Source organism: Narcine bancroftii, chromosome 2, assembly GCF_036971445.1.
Source record: "Narcine bancroftii isolate sNarBan1 chromosome 2, sNarBan1.hap1, whole genome shotgun sequence".
Classification (NCBI taxonomy): domain Eukaryota; kingdom Metazoa; phylum Chordata; class Chondrichthyes; order Torpediniformes; family Narcinidae; genus Narcine; species Narcine bancroftii.
In genome coordinates, this window is record NC_091470.1 from 339804141 (window position 1) to 339823895 (window position 19755).

The following is a 19755-nucleotide window of genomic DNA, read 5'->3' on the forward strand; positions in this document are numbered from 1 at the left end:
GAGGGGCTGGTAGTCATGGTAGGGAGCTGGCTGATGGAGGACCTCAGTTTTCTTCAGGCTGACTTCCAGGCCAAACATTTTGTCAGTTTCCGCAAAACAGGACGTCATGCGCTGGAGAGCTGGCACTGCATGGGCAACTAAGGCGGCATCGTCTGCAAAGAGTAGTTCACAGACATTTCCTAATACAATTTGTCAAATAAACCTTGAAACTAATCTTTAATTAATTTTGGGCAGAGCCGTGTTTTTGTTGAATTACTGCTATTTTAATAAACTGATTAAACAGACTCATTAAAAAAAAGGTGAACAGGAGGAGAGATATATAATATCCACTATGTAATGTACTCTGAAATTTTTATTCTCTATGCAGACAAAACATCTTAGGTTAACCACTTGAGAGCCTCTCTCAAATGGATGTTAAAAAAAACATTTTAAGCAAACTGTCATTCCACAAGGAATCAGTTCCCAAGATAAATGGAAATACAAAGGAAGAAATAAACCATTTCAAACAATATAAAAATATCTCTTCTAACTGGGAGTTAAGGTAGTCATGTCATAATACTGAAGTAACAATGGGCTTTGTGTCGAAGAAAAAAGGTGAAGACGATTCTGACATTAAGCCACCCTGACACTGCAGCTAGCATTAATCGCCTCCTCACTCAGGAAGTACCTCATCAATATATACATCAAGTCGACCAGATAGAAAATTAATAGTAGGGTAAGGGCCTACAGTGCTCTTAAGTGGATTGTCTGAAAGATTTATTACTTGAGGTAAGGAAGAATGCATCCATTTTGTCCCCTCCCATTTCCTAAAAACCTATAATGTGTCTAAAACTGGAAGATTTCATGTCATATTCCTTTCAACAGATGTAAAGTTGATCTGAAACCTGCCACACTGGTGCAAAGCATTTGAAAATCAGCATGTCACAATGTTTTATAGATTGTTACTTAAAATGCTTTTATTTCAGGTCCTGCTCAGTCCAGCGGAGGATACCCTGCCATTAAAATGACAGTGAATGTATAAAAAAATCATGTTTTCCCAAAATTGGATGACCTATCCTGTCAGTAAAGTCCATGTGAATTTGATTCAGAAGTTTTAACAATGTCAATATTTTGTAATACCAAGTTGAAGAATTTGGGAACTAAAAAAAGCACAAAAAGAACTTTGATAATATTTGTTTTACGTTCTGATTCAGACAAAAAGCAAATGCCATTTAAAAAAAAATTCAGGCATTGATAGTGAAAAGGTTTTATTTCATTTTACCCTCTCTCCCCTCTTGAGCAGTTGCTGGGGTGTGGGCTGGGGGGGAAATGGGATGGAGGAGGGGGGGTTCAAAGCTGTAGTGAAGCAGAATTAAAAATCAGTTTGATAGGGAAGATAAAGAGGTAACTTTCCTTCTGATGATGGAATCTGGAGTCCAGAAAAATATCTAAAATGGAAGCCTACATTTTCTGGAGTGAAGCCACCAGCCTGCAAAGCCTGTGCATGTTGGTTCAAATATAACTTTGAAATTACTAGATTTAAATGAAGAGTGTATATTAAAAGAAATGATGCCATGGAACTCAAACAGAAATAATGTAAAGATCAGTAATAATCTATCTGAATCATGCCATTGGATTCTTGGGAAAAGATTAATGTGAGGCTTGCTAGCCCCTCCATTCAATATAGTCCATTAGTTTGGGAAGGAACAATGATGGTAGCTGAGATGGTCAATAGACAATTAAGTCAGATCTGAGCCAAGGTTATTTTCATTCCTGCCCTGAAGCTCCACCCATATAGTCACGTGCAATTATCTTTTAAACATACTCAAAATATAATTCACCATTAACCGGCATCCTCCAAGAAGCTAATAATCATTTCAGTATACTTTTAAGGTAATTTCAGTAAAATAAAATCAGTTTACATCTAAACACTCTTATTTAAATTCCCTTTTTTGATAAACCCATTTTATAGCTTTAATAAAACTGCACCAATACCATTCTCAAAAACATAAATGACAATTTACAAATGCAAAGGAAATAAAGTGCACAACTTTCTATTAGGGCTGCATAATTATGTTGGCTTTTGGAAGATTTTACGATTGTGATTATGCAGATGTGTTTGTGTGAAAACCCAATGCATAACTTAACTTTAAAGAAGCCAGTATGTAAAATGTGTCCAGATTGCTAATTGCGCCCAAAGGAGAAACACTATCCCCACCCCCTCCACCCATGTTAATTATCAGAATTATCGACAAACCATTATCTTAGACCAGGGAGGTGGTTTCAAATACTGATGTTACTGCAAAGTTGGGAGATTAAGAAAGAAAGAATAGTACTTTGTAACCCAAGGATAGTCCGCAGTGCTTTTTCCAGCTTACGAATCATTTCTGAAATGTTGTCACTGTTCTAATGCGAGATGGATCCAATTTGGTCACAGAACTTCCACAAAGGGACAAAAAAATGTTTTATGGAGATAACTTTAATTAGGATGCTGGAAAATAATTTTCCTTTCCTTAAGTCACTTAAGATTTGAGGCCTCAGTTTAACTTCTCGTCCAAACAGAATGTATAGTAAAGGCTTTTGAATTATAAAAGATATTTGCATCCCACCGATGGTCCTAGAAACCCATCTATGGGATCCAAAAGATGTAGCAAAATCATATAAGAAAATGCAAAAAGATCCAGTGAGCAGTAGTAAGTGAAGATTATAGTACATATTAATACCGAAGCATTAATCCAGGGTTTCCTAAACTGGGTTCCGTGGAAAGGCTTAGGGATTCCGTGGAAGAAATGACAGGGAGTAATAGTGATCTATCTGTTTTTCTTTAAATTACTTATTTCCTCTGTCTTGAATTTAATTTGCTTCTGGGATGGCAGCAAACAAGGAATTCCACCCAAATGAGTTATTGTGCCCCCCCCCCCCACCCCACCGCAACACTAGCATCACTGGGCAGTTGTGGACCGCACCAAGTGATTCCATCAGAGGGGGTGTCATCAAAATGAATCACGTGGTTTCGTCTCCACGCATGTTTGTCTGAAACGCTGGAGGGAAGGGGAACTGTGATGGCAGCAGACAGAGGAGGTCCATGACAGGTATGGCACCTGTTCTCCCCCTCCCCTGAGTGTGTTCTCAAATGGAAGTTTGTGACTTGTCCCGTTACACTAATGCCCCATGATTAGATCTCTTCAGACACTGATTCTGGGGGTTCTGTGATTTCCAAGTGCTCCCCAAAAGGGTTCCGTGAGCTAAAGGGTTTGGGAAGCCCTGCTCTAACCTGTTTTCAACAGTTGTACAATTGGCTGAAGAAGGCAGCCAACATCATAAATAACCCTATTAATCTGGTCATAATCTCCTCTTACTGCTACTTTCAATCAGAAGGTACAGAAGCCTATAAAGTCCAGCATCTCGAGGTACAAGAACATTATTTTTCCTAACAGCTCCACATACTACCCTCACCATAAATTACTCAGAAGCACCAAAATATCTGAACTATTAAAACATAGCTTTTTTTCTTTCACAAAAGTGATTGTAAATATTTATTTATCTATCCTTTTATATTTATGATCTCTTTTTTTCTGTCTCATGGCATACTGTGTTAATTTAAATTTATACTCTTATATTTGGTGTGTGGTTGGAGCAAGAATTTTGGTGCATCTGTACATTTTATATGTATATCACAATAAGTTATACTCATACCGATATATTTGGAGTTAAGTATTCTTGGATGCAAAACTGATAGATTTATGCAAGTAAATATTAAATATCACCTATGGAAAATCCAGAAATCCTCTCAACTGACAATTCCACCATGGCACTATGTCTACAGAGCTTGGCAGATGCTCAACAGGTGATTTCAAAAGCTTTTGAGGGGCCAGGAGGAACCAAATGAGATGTGTTGAGTTATGTGTGTTCTGGCTATTTCTCAGCCCCATCTGATTGAACCCCAACCTTTGAAGCATTCAAAGTATGGCATTGCATTTATTATGGTCTCCCAGAGAGATAAGGTTGTCACATCTGCATGAATGTATTCCCACAGATTTCCAGACTTTGTTCGAATCTAGGGGCTAAAATATCACGGAATAGAGGACAATTTTTATATTTACTTCATGGTTAAGGGAAAAGTATAAGGTAATTAAGTGGCAATCACAGCATGGAGCAAAGTTGGCTGAGTACAGTAGGGGTAGAATTGTCTGCTTCCAAAAAACAAGGGAGAGGAAATGGATGAAACGATTTAGGAGGAATGCTCAAACTGAAGGAGGTGTTGAGTAGCGCAGGAGACACAGGGCAGACCAGAACAAAGAATATCCTGTAAGAAACAAAGGGAATGGAAAGCCAGTCTAGGAAGAAGATTAAGGCATGAGGAGGTTAAGGAGAACAGAAGACATTGGATTGGCCAGACAGGAACAGAACGCTGATTGGAAATATCTGGGGCAGGAATTGATTTCTGGTCAAAACAATAGGATGGTCTGATCTGGAAGATTTAAGATAAGCGGTCTACACCCGAGATAAACTGTAGAATAAGGAAATTGCTGGTGATATACTTTATGTAAAAATCTAGCAAAGGAAGCCAACTTTTGTTCTGTATGGTAAATTGTAGCTATATAAACTGGGCAGACTGGACAATAGGGGTCAGTCTTGGGGAATAGCTCACTGTGGAGGTGACCTATGAACTAACGACTGACCCAGAGCTCTGTTAAGTTTTATTCTTGTGCTGTATAATAAACTGATTGTTGAACCGACTACCTTCTCCTATCACTTCATTCAACGAGCACGCTGGACTCAGACGACACATAAACTAAATTGAGGGTAAGGTAAAGCCAGAGTCCGACAACTTCATCCTTGTTATGATGTATAGTTCAGCCAAATTGTCTTGTATACCCATTTCCAATGATTATACAATAAAAAGTCACCTGGAAACTCTGGCACACCCTAAAGGTTGAGATTGTGGTCATGGAATTCGAGCTGAAATAAATGGAACTGATTTCAAGAGAGCAATGAATTAATGGACTCTTACGACTGTGTCCTAGAGATAAAGGGTTCATTCTTGGAGACAATAGTTACATCCTGTTTTTCAGGTTCATTTTAATCTGCTGGACAGGCTAAAATTCCTCTGAGAATGGGATTCTCTCATGCTGAGTAGAACAAACATGACTATTATGGAGAGGTAGGAATGGAAACGGCATATTTTTTCATTTACAGATGAAAATAAAACAGGATTTCCATCTGTGACCTGCTCCATTTTTTCCCTATTTTCCATCATTGACAAGAATTATGAATTACATAGTGACTATCACACCAAAACATCCTCAGATTCCTTATAATTATCTTTTTAAAGAGAAAACATATGGCCACCAAGGGTTGAACCTCTTGGAGATCTACAGGCTAATGGATATTACAAAGATAGAGAAGTTAAGGAGGAATTTAAGGACAGGGATGAGATATTAAAAATAAATACACTACAGCAGGTAATTTCCCAACAATATTATTTCATTGCCTCTATGACTTTTGCTTAACCAGGTGTTCACTGAGCACAAGTAACACAGGTCAAAGAGTTGGTGCAATTTTGGACTTATCAGCAAGCTTTGGATGACATTTTTGTTGCCACATATCAATGAAATAACCACATCCAAGGATAACAAAAGACAAGGATGAAAATCTGTTCTTTCAAGTCATCACTGGCTCTTGATTTTGTTACAGCCAACAATGTGTGTTAATTGGTTAGAACCAATCTTGGTCTAATGTAGCAAATCATCTGACTCTAAAAATTTGGTGCTATCACAAAATTTATAGTATTCTTAATTTTTTGACTGAGACAAACAAACTCCACTCAGCAATGAATCTTTTTAACATAATATCGGTGACTTTATGGACTGTGAGATGACGTTAAGTGGCATGTATTTGATCCATATGAACAGATTGACTATGATGGTCATTTGGCCAAGTTAAAACATTGCCAACAGACTGGATCTCATTCCTCACACAAGGAATGTGAAGAGTATTTTAATCAGGCTACTTTTTATTTCTGCCGAGTTCAAGGGAAATGATAAAATGGAGCAGAATCAACAGATATACGCCTCTGCATAAAGCAAAGTTCCACCAGAGCAGGTGAAGAATGCTCTCATCAAAGAGGTTGATGAAGATTCAATCAACAATGAGTATTTTAATTAAACAGGATGACAAATATTTTAAATAGAGATGATCTTATTAAACAGTCCAAATGAGTGGTGCTTAATCCAAATGAATGACAAATATTTTAAATAAAGTAACCACATTTGAAACTGTGAGTAGTGACTATTTAAAAAAAATATGATGCCTTTTAAACAGGTAAAAGGAATTTAAATAGACTTTATTGTAAATAATTTAGAAAAGTGTGAAATATTTTAAACAAAACCAGAAACAAATATTTGAAACACTGGGTAAGAATGCAAATGACAGATATCTATGTAGGTACATGATCCTTTATCCAGACATCTAAACTCCAGAAAGCTCCAAAATCCAATAAGTGGGGAGAGAGGCGGCCGAGCTGCTGACACTTGGGGCTAGGTGGCAGGGCAGCCGGCACTTGGAGGAGGCGGCCGAGAGACTGGCGCTTGGGGGAGATGGGGGACAACTGGGAGGGGGTGGGTGTGGATACAGCAGCACAATTTGGGTGGGCTTTCTGAAATACGGAAAAATCCGAAATTCGGAACACACTGTCCTCCAAGGGTTCCGGATAAAGGATCGTGTACCTGTAGCTAGGTAGCAATATAGGAGATGGTTTGTGGTCAAACAATCTCCAAAATTTACCCAAGGTGTAGAATCTGGACGCAGCTAGAAAGAAAGAAACTGTTCTTGAATCTGGAAGTCTGTGTTTTTGAACTTGTGAATCTTCTGTCCGACGAAAGTGGGGGGAAGAAAATATGACTAGGATGGGATGGATCCTTTAATATGTCGGCAGCTTTCCTGAGATGGAAGGAAGGATATCAATGAAGTAGCTGTTCATTTATATGATGGTCTGAGCTGTGTTCACCACTATCTGCAATTTCTTGTGTTCTTGGACAGAGCAATTCTCTTGTCAAGCTGTGACGCATCTGGACAGGATACTTTATATGGAGTATTTGTAAGTATTGCCTTGCCGAATTTCCTTAGGCTTCTGAGACAACAGAGTCTTCAGTGTACTTTCTTGGTCATAGCAGTGACATGGTTGGAGCCGGCAGATATTTACTCCAAAGAAAATTGAAGCTCTTCACCATCTCCATCTCAGCACCATTGGGACACAATTTCCCTGTCCCCATCCTGTTTCCTGAAGTTAATGACCAGCTACTTCCTCCAGTAGAAATTGTTAGACTGACACCATATAATCAGGCTTTCTCTTACCTTCCTGTTCCCCATCCTGTCTTTGCAATCTGACCTACAATAGCAGCACCATCTGCAAATTTGCACATTGAGTTCCAGCAGTATTTTGCCAGACACAAAAGAGGGAATAGGATTATAGTAAGGGGTTGAGCCTGGAGTTTTGCAGGGCACTGGTGTTAAGGATTATCATGTGGATGTGGATGTGTTGCCATAGTACTTGCAGTCTGTAGCCGCACCAAGAGTACGCCTTCAGAAGCGGACTCAGATCTGTGGAATGGTCATTCAAGTGGCAGCGCTGAAAGCGCAGCGCTGGCCACTTGCAAGGGAAAGCTGCATGGGAGGCACCTCGGAGACACTCCGGCTCCTGACCCTTCGGGCTGTCAGAGATGGGGCGGCTGGCGTAGGCTGTCCCCATACTGATCCCACAACCCCGTGCTCTCCCCACAGCACTGTGTTGGTCCCCACACTGATCCCACTTCCCCGCTCTCTCCCCACAGCCCCATGTCGATCTCCACACTGATCCCACTGCCTGCTTTCTCCCCACAGCCATGAGTTGATTTCCACACTGATCCCACTGACCCGCTCTCTCCCCACACAGCCTTGTATCAGTCTACACACTGTTCCCACTACCCTGCTCTCTCTCCGCAGCCCCATGTCGGTCCCCACACTGATCCTACTGCTCTGTTCTCTCCCCATAACCCCATGTCAGTCCCCACACTGATCCCACTACTCTGCTCTCTCCCCATAGCCCCGTGTCAGTCCCCACGCTGATTCCACTGCTCTGCCGGCACCGGCTGCCCGAGCATCCCGCGCCTGCTGCCCCAGCACTGACATCCCGCGCCGGCCACCCCAGTGCTGACAGCCTGCGCCGGACGCCCCAACGCTGACAGCCTGTGACGGCTGCCCCAGCGCTGACAGCCCACGCCGGCTGCCCTTGCCCTGACGTCCCGTGCTGGGGGCAGGGGCAGTGGGGAGGGGGGCTGTCAGGTGCTTGCCAGCTGATTGTCATCCCCTTAGCAGCCATTTTCAGGTGGCTGCATTCAGGTGCCGGTGGTGGGGGGGGTGCTCATTGCTCCGGCGATTATCTCTCCCAGATGAGGGTCACAAAGTTCCCCTCACATGCGCCTCTTGCGCTTTCAAGTGGCCTCCCGACAGCCGCATATGGTCATAATATGCGGCTTTACATCAGGGGATTTTGGCCACCTGAAAGTGCCTAATGAGAAAGAGGAGCAGATGATGTTAATGTGAGTTAACCTTTGAATGGATTGCAGATGCTTGTAATCTCACCTAAATCAAACCCAACTGTGAAATTCTGTTTGTATATATTGAATTACATAATTTAAAAAAAATATAACTTTGTAACAGTAAAATTGTATCTAAAAGCTGATATCGATACCATTCGGTCATTAGAGGGATCTGTTTGAAGAAGCCATTTAATGGATGAGGTTAGTATAAATTGAGCGTTAAAAACCTGTCTCAGATCAAAGTGGAAGCTGCAGGGATTTACCTTCAAGAAGCTAAGACCTCTCAGCTACTGCGCAGAATAATAGCTATAGAATTATAGAACTCTTTTTCAAATGGACCCTTTCTTGAATAGGTGCAAACGATGCTGGCTAATTACAATAGTCTGCAAACTTACTCCTTAAAGTTCAGTCAGGCCATATGGGGCTTTTATCTCAGGAGATTATCTGAGGAGGTCAGAATGGTGTATGGAAAACAAGTAAGATTGAAGATAATTTAAAATAGACATATGAAACAAATGATCATGAATAAATGAGTAAGAAATTCAATAAAACCATTTTCTGGATAAAGAGTTAAAATATGAAGAAGTTGAGATGAATTGCCAGGCTCACAGTAAAAGAGGTGGAAACAGATAAAATTACAAAATTTAAAGGGCTTCCAGGTAGCCAAAGACATATGAAGAGATAGAGGGATGTTTAAAAGACAACTTTAATTTGATTTGCACCTTGGGACTGGCACAGACCTGTGGAGTTGGACTGTTCCTTGGTGGTTCTATTCCATGAATGATTTTAAGGGGAAGTGAGCAAAGCGGCAAAACTAAAGAAGGATGTGTAATGTGAAAACAAGTGTGATTGGAGGCTGCTCTAATGGACTATAAATACCAGCATGAAGTAAATAACAACTTTGTGTCTTAAATTCTCTAATTTTAAGTGATTTTCAGATGCTGAGAATGGTCACCTGCAAAATCAGAACAACACCCCATCTTCTGACTGGCCAGCATTGGTTCTTTTTTTCATTTCAGACCTAATTGCATGCTGTAGCATTTGATCATCCAAAAGCCTTGCAGGAAATACCTATTATATCCCAAATAAGTACATTAAGAAGTGGTTCAGATGAGCCATACATGTGTGACATGACATTTGTTGAGAAAACAGTGTTTCAAAATGATTACTGCAGTGTCCATTTTTACTGCTACCTTTTTAACTCTGAATATTCACTTTCAAACCATCTTTGATTTTGATAAAAACACTCCAATTCTCTTTATCTTGAGGACTCTTTAATCTCAATCATAAATTAACCTAGTGTTCCTGCAAACTGAAAGGAAAATCAATCAATAATTGGCTAAATTGAAAATTAACTGAGAATGCATAAAAATTTCCATTGCATTGAAATGCAGCAACTGACTAAGAGAGACAAAATACCCAAGTGAGGAGGCAGAGAGCAAGTTTCTGGTCAACTGGGATGGTGAGAAAATTAAAAAGCTGCTTTTTACAGCAGAGGGACGCCTCTGCCACTAAGACCCAACCATGGGAATAGAGGGGTCACACCTCCACATCCCGATTCTCAGTTATAAATTATGCTGGCCGGCCAAATGTGTAGAGTACCTGATATCTTTTTGTGACTTGCTTGCGAGAACAATTACAACCACATTGGCAAGGAAGGAATGATAAATATTACGTAAATACCTATCTACAGACATAGTGAATCAGACGGAAAAAAAATAACAAAAAATACTGCATGCCATAAAACACTATGCCATAAAGCACCATGCCAGAAAAGATGTTCCTCTTGCCATGTGGCAATTTTTTTCCGTTTATAATCTGTTTTCTGAATTATTATGAGTACATTACTGTAAATATTGTTGCTTTAATTGTTAAAATGATAGCGCTTTCACAATTAGTTTAAAATTTATCAAGGGATATAATTCCTTGCTATGGACTAGCTGAGGTACTGAACTCAGATAATGGCCCTCATTTTGTAACTGAGATAAATAAAGAATTGAATAGGGAATTGGGGATCCTGCAATATTTCCGCTACTCCCATCAAACCCAGACAGCAGAAATAGTGGAATGTGCAAATAGAACATTAAAAAATTAAACTGGCAAAATTGACTAAGGAAACAGGGCTAAAATTGACTAAAACTCCTACCCTTAGCATTATTTAAAATGCGAGTGATACTGCAGATTAAGTCGGGGCTATCTGCTGCAGAGATGGTCCACGGACAGCCAATTTGGACACTTTGGGGAGCAAAGCCTGCACCACTAGTGGGGATGAAATTATTATCATCAGGCCATAACATGAGAAAATATTCTAGTAATCTAACGAAGACTTCTTTGAGTGGTGCATTCACAGGTACATCAATGAGGGTAATCCAACTGAATGTGAATACCCTAATGTCGAATCTGAATCCTTGTGAGGAAATGGGATCAGAGGAAATTGAGAACAGAGTGAGGAACGGCCATTTGAGGTGCTGTTAAACAACACTGACTGGAGTAAAGCTTGAAGGACACCCTCACTGGGTTACCAAACAGACTGAAGGAAAAAGGCCCACCTAAAACCTAAAGACTTTTTATTCTAACATAAGAACTTTACAAACTTGGCCATTATGAACACACTTCAGTCCAGTGGGGGCCCCAACACAGTGTTCAGGAACATCAGTCCAATCCGCAAAGTACTGTTTCGGTTCGTTATGGGCCTCCCAGGCTGACCACAAACACTTTGTACAGTTGTTTCCTTCTCCAGATGCTTCAAGGGCTAGGAACAACATCACCCATAGTCCCCACATAGTATTCATCCCAGCTCCCTTCATTGTTTTGATGCCAATAAATTGATTATACCATCAACCACTGATACACAGTCACCGTAGTCCAATAGTCTCTTTAAAAAAGGACACGTTAAACATTCTTAGTCCGTGGTTTCTTCACAGAGTCCCAGTCATCTCCATTTGAATCTGTTCCAGTGTCCGTGTCGGTGGGTCCGTTGCTGCACACTGACTCCAATGATACCACGTCTCGCCTTTTCCCTGTAGTCGAACCGCGTGGGACGTCCTCTCCACCACTCTGTAGGATCCTGTCCACCTGGGGTCCGACCACTTTCTCTTGATCACCTTTAGCAGAACCCACTCCGCGACTGATGGTATCGGGGTTTCCCCTTTTCTGTTGGGACTTGTGACCTGTTGTGAAAAATCTGACACCAGAGCCGTTAGTTTATCATAATAAAGCTTGCATCCCATTGAACTTACCTCATTCTTCGTAGTCTGAATTCCGGCTCCCGGTCCCAGAAACTGGTGCCCCGTTTGTAGTTCATATGGAGTAAATCCTGTCACAGAACTTACCGAACTCCTTATTGACATTAATGCCAGGGGCAACGCATCCACCCAATTTAGTTTGGTCCGTGCCTGTACTTTCCCGATCTTACCTTTTATTGTTTGGTTCATCCTCTCCACTTTCCCTTGGGGTTGTGGATGGTACACCGTTCCAAAGGCATGTTTCAATCCCAACATTGCTTCTACCTCCTGTAGATCGTTATTCTTAAAATGACTTCCATTATCGGACCTAATTTTTCTAGGAAATCCATGTCTCGGAATATACTGGTTGATCAGGAATTTACATACCGTCCTTGCATCTTCTCTTTTGGCAGGGATTGCCTCCGGCCACCCTGTGAACACATCTACTGCTACTAAGAGGTATCAATAGCCACTTACCCTCTCAATCATGTATAATCAAGTACAATTTCCTGCCCTGGTAACTTAGGTAATGGGAACTGTCCTTCATGTGGCTTTACAGTCACCTTGACATTGAAAGTTATACATACCTCACACTCTCTAATATGGTTCTCCACCATCGCCGGCAGGAAGGGGTGCCACCAATGTATCAAATACCTTATCATCTGCTTCTTTCCACAGTGTGTTAGCCCATGCGCCTCCTCGAGGAGGGGTTTCATGAGTCCAGATGGTAAAACTGGCCTCCCGTCTATCGATCTCCATAGTCCTTGATCCTCGGTTGCCCCCCTTTCCTCCCATACCATCCTTTCCTGAGGTGATGCCTTTGCTTGTTCCTGTATTATTACTTCTACCCTACACGGTGGTAATAAGTCATGTGCTGTTCTGTCTGCCTGTATCATAATAAACTGAGGGCCGTATCCTGCTGCCCTTTTTGCGGCCATATCCGCTTCCTGATTTCCCCGAGCCACCATCGTATCTGTTCTATCATGTCCTTTACATTTAATAACTGCTAATGCCCTTGGTTTCAGGAGGGCCTCAGCCAATTTCCTAACCTCCTTCTCGTGTTTAATTGGGGTCCTTGCTGCTGTTAAAAACCCACTTCTAATCCATTGACTAAGCTCAACCTGTATTGTCCCTACCACATATGCCGAGTCTGTACATATATTCACCTCCTTCTCTTCTGCCCATTCTAATGCTGCTATCATTCCCTGTAGTTCTGCGAGTTATGCTGACTCCTTTCCTCTCACTGTCCCTGTAATGATTTCTTCAAATCCTCCTGTAGTTTTTCGTACCACCGCATAGGCAGCTTTCAATCCATCTGTGGGGTGTCTGTAACAACACCCATCTGTAAACAAGGTTTCATCTGGTTCTCTTAAGGGTGTAGCCTGTAAGTCAGGTCTTATTTTAATATCCTTTACTACCCTCTTCTCACAACAGTGTGGTTCTCCCTCTCCCATATTGTCTGCCATGTTAATGCCTTCATGGGTAAACGTAACATTTGGAGCATTCAGGATCTTTTCTAGTCTCGTCTGCCTTTGTGAAGTCATTGTAAATGCTGTCGAGCTCACAAATGCTACAATACTATGTGTTGTTAATACCGTCAGACCATGTCCCATCACTATGTGTGCCACCTTTTGTAGAATCTTTGCTACTCCCGCTGCATGTCTCGTACATGGTGGGTGTCTGTCTTCCGTCGGGTCTAGTGTGATACTCACATACATGAGCACACATCTTCCACCCCCTTTTTTCTGAAAAAGAACACCATCAATTGTGTGTGCTTTTTCAGAAACATCCAAAAAGAAAGGTAGTTTATAATTTGGAATCGCCAAATCTATAGCTGTTGTAAGAGCTTGCTTCAATAGAATAAAACTCATCTCTGCCTGTGCAGTCCAATCAAGTGTAGCTCCCAGATTCCTCATCCCCTGCTCATTCACCAAAGTTCGCAGTGGATGTGTCAACTCACCATACGATGGGATAAACTGCCTACTATAACCTGACAAACCCCAAAACGAAAGCATTTCCTTAACTGTCTTTGGTTTTGGATGATGTAGTATCGCTGTTCGATGTGCAGGGGAAATCCCTGTGCCTTTCGCTGAGACCATTCTACCTAAAAAGGTGACCACTTGTCTGCAGCATTGCAGTTTTGAGCGAGAGACTTTAAAGCCTGCCTTGAACAGCTGCACTAGCAGGAGACAGGTGGCCTCCAAACAGGAAGTATGATCAGGTTTTGCTAATAGGATGTCATCTACATACTGGATCAGAACTACCCCACCTGGCAGTGCTAGCCCCCCCAGCTGCTCTTTCAACACCTGATCGAAAATCCCTGGAGATAAGATAAAGCCCTGCGGAAGCTTGGTATACCGTAACTTTTTACCTTTATACGTGAACGAAAACACATCTCTTAATGGTTCTGCCAGCGGCAAGCAAAAGAAAGCATTCGCTAAATCTATGCAAGAGAACCACTTGTGGTTAGGGGTTAGAGCAGTCATGGCAGTATATGGGTTTGGTACTGAAACTGTGGGTGTTCGCACAATACCATTCATGCGCCTTAAGTCATGGGCCATCCGATATTTGCCCGTGTCCTGTTTTGGAACAGGTAAGATGGGTGTATTCCAACGAGAACATGAATGTTCCAACACCCCTGAATACATAAGGCCATCAATGGTATCTGCCAAACCTTCCTCAGCTTCAGGTTTGTGGGGATACTGCATCTGCCAAATTGGGGTGTAATCTGACAGTTCGAAGGTTATGGGATCAACCTGCTGACAAAAATCCACATCTGCTGATCCCACTGACCACAGGTTCTCAGGGAGAGAATCTAGCATAGGGGCCGAGTCGGGGTGATCCATCTTCTCTCTACCATGAAAGCGTTCAATCTGTCTATGCTCAAGGAGGACTTGATCATATGTCGGGGACAAAATCCTGTATGCCTGACCAGGTGAGGAGAACTGCACTGTCGGTATTTGGGTATCGGACCAGTCACTTAGGGACATCAAGTTCCGACACATCGGTCCCAAATCTTTTGCCTGGTGAGTAGTGCCAGTTGCAAGGGTGACATGAGGAATGGCCTCACCCGCCATCACATACCATTCCAGCTGTTCAGATGTCAGTGCTACCGTTGCGGCCACTCCCTCCTTTCCTACCACTATGTAGTCTGAATTAATCTCCCATTGCATGCCCTCTACCTCTTCATAAAAGGCATGCTGAAACATTTCATCCCCATCCCTATTGTAAAAGAGGGTCATATGGGGGGTGTCCGAGGGAGGGGTATACGGGTGTAACGCCTGGATCCACGGCTTCCATTGATTATAAAGCTTTAGCAGCCCTCCCTTTTGTGGGTCCTCCGGTTCCAACAGCCCCCAGTAAATATCAGCCCATTGTCCCTCAGACGCGGATCCTCCAGCTGCCGCCAACAACATCTGAGAACCGGAATGAAGTGTAGTTAATGAACAGTTCATAGAATGTCCATTTGGAAAGGTGATCTCTATTCCGCTGGGTCCGGAAAGGATCGATGCTCCGCACCTGACCAGCAGGTCTCTGCCCAAAAGACCTGGCTGACAAAATGTATTGATGTGAGAAAGTCTGTCATGCCACAGAAGTGAATAGTGGTGTAGAAAACGGCAGATTTTCTGGTGTACCCGAGAACCCTATCAGCTGGACGCTAGAGGATGATATTTTAGCTTGAAACTCAGCACCAGTGAGTGTTGAAAATCTGGCTCCCATATCCACTAAAAAGGATACTTCCATGTCCATTACTTTAATCTGCAGGAAAGAGTCTGCCAACTTAGCCTGCTCGTGGGTGCTCGGGCTCCGTCACTGTGGGCAATATTGCTCCTCCTCTGTCAGCAAAGGGAATTGTCTCTTCGGAGCTAGAGCCGCATGGGGTGCCTGATGTACCGGGAGTGGCACTGACGATCTCTGGGGCTGGACCCAATGCTCATTTTGTGGTGGTCCATATCCCCTTCCCCCAGTGTCCTGAGGACCCCAAACTAGGGGGCAGTCTCTCTTCCAGTGTCCTGGCTGACCGCATACAAAACATACGGCTGGCTGCATTCGTGGAGCACCCCGACCTCTCCCTCTTACTCGGAATCCCCCCATTGGACCTCCCATTCTGCCCACATAGGTGGGACCCGGTGCCCAATTTGGGGCCGGGTGCCAACTCGTATTATTCCCTTGTGGTGGCTGTGGTGGCTGCTGAATCATCTGGTTCGCAACCCTTGAGGAAATCTTTTTTGCCTCGTTTGCCTTTTTCCTAGCCTCGTCCAATTGAAGTTTAAGGAGTTGCACTTGTGCCAACTCCGTAGTTTGTTTGTCTTCCTTTTGCTTAGCCCTGTAACGTTTTATGTGATGGGTCAAATGTTTTTCCCATTGCTCTTTCGAGCAGCCAGGAATATCAGGGTTATTCTCTAACGCCTCCCTAACTACAGCTGGCAGTCCGCTCGTTACTGCAGCCCTAAAGAGTGTAGTCTGCAGGGACTCTGTGGCTGGGTGTACTCCTGCTTTATCCGTCCAACTCTCCTTACACTGACTCAAAAAAGTCGAGATCTCCTCATCCTCCTTTTGTTGAATGGCCACTTGTTGTTATCACCACACCACAATCGACCGGTGTTTCGTATCTTTTTCTTCCGTCACTTCTCCATCTTCATCACGTCGGGGTCACCAAATTGTCGGACTCTGGCTTTACCTTACTCTTAATTTAGTCTATGTGTGGTCTGAGTCCAGCGTGTTCTTTGAATGAAGTGATAGGAGAAGGTATTCGGTTCAAGTCAATTTATTACACAGCACAAGAATAAAGCTTAACAGAGCTCTGGGTCAGTCGTTAGTTCATAGGTCACCTGTACAGTGAGCTATTCCCCAAGACTGACCCCTATTGTCCAGTTGGCTCAGTTTATATAGATCAACCTTATCATACAGAACAAAAGTTGTCTTCCTTTGCTAGACCTTTTTGCGTAAGGGTTATCACAAGTCATCTCCTGTTTTGCAGATATCTGGGATGTAGCGCTCCCATCTTAATCCTCCAGGCCAGACTATCCTGTTGTTTTGATCAGAAATTAATTCATCCCCAGATATTTCTAATCACCATTCTGTTCCCGTCTGGCCAATTTCTGCTGTTCTCTTTAACACCTCCTCATGCCTTAATCTTCCTCCTAGACTGGTTTTCCATTCCCTTTGTTTCTTGCAGCCCATTCTTTGTTCTGGTCTGGCCTGTGTCTCCTGTGCTACTCACCACCTCCTTCAGTTTGATTCCTCCTAAATCGTTTTATGAATTTCCTCTCCCTGTATTTGGGAGCAGACAATTTTGCTCAGCCAACTTTGCTCCATGCTGTGATTGCCACTTAATCACATTCCTCTTTTCCCCTGAACCATGCAATAAATATAAAATTATTAATTAATCATTTCTTTCATAATGTTTTAACCCCTAGATTCGAACAATTCACAGGTACATCAAGTCTACCTAAAGGAGGGTAATCCAACTGAATGTGAATATCCTAATGTCGAATCTGAATCCTTGTGAGGAAATGGGATCAGAGGAAATTGAGAACAGAGTGAGGAACGGCCATTCGAGGTGCTGTTAAACAACACTGACTGTAGTAAAGCTTGAAGGACACCCTCACTGGGTTACCAAACAGACTGAAGGAAAAAGGCCCACCTAAAACCTAAAGACTTTTTATTCTAACATAAGAACTTTATTGTTATGACTTTTTGTCACCTTGATATGTGAATTGAATATCGGAGTCATGACTGAAAAGAGAAATTATGGGTGACAGGTTAATACCTTACAGGGAGTGATAATGGATTTTTAAGGCTAAACAGATCACAGACGAGTCAAAGTCAGGACAAACACGTGGAGGAGAGCAAAGTAACAGGACATCTTTTGGGATCCAAAGCTGGGAGAAAGTTGATGTAAAACTTCACTGTATACAATATTTTTTGACATAGTACATATCCACGGCTGATTTGACATGGTGCCGTTAATTGGAATATGTGGTTCCCCCTATGGCTCATGTACAGAAGCTACACTAATACCCTGATTGGCCAAAGGTAACTGGGTTCAGAGCGAAGAGAGGTATCTCTAGGATAGAGCAGGTCTTTATGATTCTGTTCCCCTGGGACAGTATGAGAAAGGCATCCTAAGAACTGATGTGCCAACTCAGCATTGGGGCGCTATTGGCTAGTGAAGCGGCTAAGGGACTCCTAAGTAGCTGGGAAGGTGGTTTCTCAGCTGTCAGCGGAGATGGTTGCCATCCTACTGTAACAATGGATCCTGATTTTATTCCGGCTGGTCGTGGGGAGATCTGTAAAATTATAGGTCAAGGCTACTGTACGTAGAGCTCTAACAACATCACTAAATGGGTGAACCACATGCAAAAAGAGAGATATAGGATTTGCTTAAAGTTGGTGCAAAATGCCTTTGCACAAAGCTATCGCACTGGATTTTTTAAGAACTTAGTGTGCTCCCAGCTACCTCACTACTCTTGTAGATTTACTATTTTAATGATGTCCAAATTATCTCCACAGACCTTTTTTGTTATAGTTATGATAAAAAAGGAGGGAATGTAGAATATTAGCTATAGAATATCTAGTTATGGGAATTATGATGAAGAAACCATCACACAGACTTTGCCAGTAAGTTGGAAGAGAGAGCACGGGAGTAACCAAGAACATTCCAGACAGGAATCTCAATTCTCATCACTGAGCCATATCCTAATGCCTGCCTGATCTCTTTAACGCAATGGTGCTAATTGATTACTACCTGTTAGATGTAATCTAAAGGCTGTATTAAGACATCCAGCACCACTCAGACCATGAATGGAATTGTTTCTGCTTTGAAGTGTTGGCCATTATTGTCAACTTCAAGAATTTAAGATTACGGTAAAAGTAAAACTATCCATTTACATGTGTAAATTGGAAACCAGGAATCAGGCAGCCAGAGAATAGATACTGATATGTACTTTGAGCAACCCTTCCAGACTCTCTTAATTTTATTGTATACCAGGAGGATGTTCTTAATTATAACTGGTACCTGAGATTAAATGACCAACAACAAATCACTTCCGTCTTTAGGAAGAAGATATGCAAAATGTAAAACATAAGCTGTTGCAATACTTTCAAATAAATTTTATCCAATTTCTATACAGAAAAATGTCTTAAATATTGTACCCTGTGAATGATTCTTTGAATGAGACCAAACAGTCTGAGTGAGGTAGCCTTGTCTACCCAACACTACAGACTGCTCATTCCCACTAGCATTATTCAAATAAAGTCTGTGTGAATTGTTCTATGTGGCTTGGTTGTACTTTTTGTATCTTTTTTTAAACTTTATTTATTCGTTCAAAATACAGATAATAAGTAACATATATAACAATAAACTAAGCATGAATGATATATTTTATATATATAAAAGAAAAAAAAGAAAAAAAGAAAAAGAGAAAAAAAAGGAAACCCCCGCCCCCCCCCCTTTCAGCCAACTCTCCTAAGGAGAGCCATAAAGAGAAAAAAAAATTAAAGAAAAATGAAGCATACATATTAAGATCTAAACAATCTAGATCAAAATGTAAATATTCTTAATATAACAACCACTTATTAATAAAAAACTATAGTTATCACATAAAACATGTGATTTTTTTCCATTATTAAACAATATTTCATCTCATTATGCCATCTATTAATATCAATCATATTCCTATCTTTCCACGTACTAACAAGACATTTTTTCGCTGCAGATAACGCTAAATATACAAAAGCGAGTTGAAATTTATCTAATCCCAGACCTTTCAGAGGTTGCAAACTACCCAATAAAAATACTGTCAGATCTAAAGGTATTTCAATCTTATACAGGTATTCCAGAGACAATTGTACTTTCTTCCAAAAAGATTGTATATAGGTTGTATGACCAAACCGCATGAAAAAAAGTTCCAACAGCGTTACCACATCTAAAACACAAATCTGATTCATGAAAACCATATTTTTTTAGC

The 19755-nt window shown here is 41.7% G+C and overlaps 1 long non-coding RNA gene across 1 annotated transcript; it reads left to right on the top strand.

Moving 5' to 3' along the window:
• Positions 1–628: 628 nt before the first annotated feature.
• On the top strand, positions 629–19043 carry LOC138752794 (uncharacterized). Its single transcript, XR_011350938.1, has 3 exons — positions 629–768; positions 7021–7078; positions 17203–19043. It is a non-coding gene; the product is annotated as an uncharacterized lncRNA (long non-coding RNA).
• Positions 19044–19755: the final 712 nt, after the last annotated feature.